General features: G+C 30.6%; 1 pseudogene; it reads left to right on the top strand.

Moving 5' to 3' along the window:
• The first annotated feature begins 534 nt into the window (after positions 1–534).
• LOC145035202 (EG45-like domain containing protein pseudogene) lies at positions 535–1,022 on the top strand (annotated as a pseudogene).
• The last annotated feature ends 886 nt before the right edge of the window (positions 1,023–1,908 follow it).

Here is a 1,908-nt window from a genome sequence, read left to right on the forward strand (position 1 = left end):
TATATATATATATATATATATATATATATATATATATATATATATATATATATATATATATATATATATATATATATATATATATATATATATATGATTTATTGATTTTAATGTGATACTAACAACCGAAACTGTATGAGACAAGGAGTAAGAAAAGTTTAAGTTTTAAAAGTGGTTCAAGACGGATAATAATACATTGTTTCAAGTGATTTTGTTGTTTGTATTTATTCCTCATTGGTCTGCAGTATATATTAATTTCTCGTTGGTGCAGAAGATAAAGACAGTTTTATAACTAGTAACATCTATCCAAAGAATATCTTTGTGAATCACAATGTAACTAGTGGTTATATTATTTATGTTTTATTCCATTAATTAACTGAATTTGCCACACAACTGTCCAGAAAACTTGAGTATAAATTACTACGTTTTTCACTAAAATTAACAGAAGCTTATTCTACTAAGCTCTCTTGCTCTGCATTTACTTTTTCCCCTTGTAGATGCAGATACAACGTCTTTATTAGGACATCAACTTCAATGGCTTCAGCAAAGATATACTCCAGCGTTTTCATATTTATGATCCTTTTAAGTCTTGGGTTTCAAGCATCATCTGACTCTGGGATCGGAACCATCAATGACCCTCCTTACTTACGTAATTGAAAAGCACAAACACAAATATATTATGTATTGAATATTTATGTGTCATTAACAATATGCATGTTAATATTCCAATTACAGCTTCAGCATGTTACGGGTATGAAGATAAAGGAGTTATGATAGCAGCTGCAAATGAAGATTTATGGGAAGGTGGAGCGGCTTGTGGGAAATATTTCCAGGTGACTTGTACCGGTGGAACGAATCTAGGTACACCACATCCTTGCACCGACAGCCCCACAGTGACTGTAATGATCACCGACTTCTGCCCGCCACCTGGTTGCAAGGGTGACCTTGACTTGTCACATGAATCATTTTCTGCCATTGCTGATCCCGCAGCCGGAGGAATTAAAATCTCTTACCAACAGTGAGAAATGACTTTTTTTTTTTTTTTCATCATTTTATTATAAGAAATAAGTTATATCACTAGTAAACTTATATTCTTATTAATAAAGAAAGAAAGTTATATTGATATAAAAATCATAATAGAGTAAATTACACAGAATGGCCCCTCATGAAAATGTCAAAACGCATGTCAAGTCCCTGTTTAAATAACTCGGACGGTTACTCGTTTGTTTAAACGTGCATGTTTAATCCATTGTTAATTTAAATTTACGAGTTGTATCCTTTACCAAACATAAAATTACTATATTGCTCTCAATGATTTATTTTTAATTTAATTACTCCTTCCGTCCCAAAATTATTGTCCACGGACAAAAAAAATATACAGATTAAGAAAACATTAATTACCACTAATTTTATATACAATAAAATGATAGTTTTGTCATTACTTTGTATTTAATGTTCTATTAAATACTTAGTTGGTTAAGTAATAATAAATGATATTTTGGTAAAAATATTATTTATTTTTAGAAATAAAGTATTATTTTGGGACAAACCAAAAATAAAAAATAAACTATAATTTTGGGACGGATTGAGAATAATTATTTTGTATTAAAAAAAAAACAGTACAAGTAGATTTCAACCCCATCCTATTCCACCCTACTCCAACCTAAAACCCTAGCCTAATATCACATTCTTATTCTTTTTCTCTAACCAACTTACAACAACATCAATAATACCACCACTTAACCGCTACTTTTTTTTTTCTTCTTCTTAAAAACACCATCAGATGGATCTCTCTCTCCCTCTCTCTCTCTCTCTCTCTCAAATCTAAGATCTTTGGCATGCACCTTCATCGTCTGAGAAACACCTCCATCTCTCCATTTTCTTGATGTCTGAATAGCAAATAGTTTC

Source organism: Lactuca saligna, chromosome 3 (genome assembly GCF_052625555.1).
Source record: "Lactuca saligna cultivar CGN05327 chromosome 3, ASM5262555v1, whole genome shotgun sequence".
Taxonomy (NCBI): domain Eukaryota; kingdom Viridiplantae; phylum Streptophyta; class Magnoliopsida; order Asterales; family Asteraceae; genus Lactuca; species Lactuca saligna.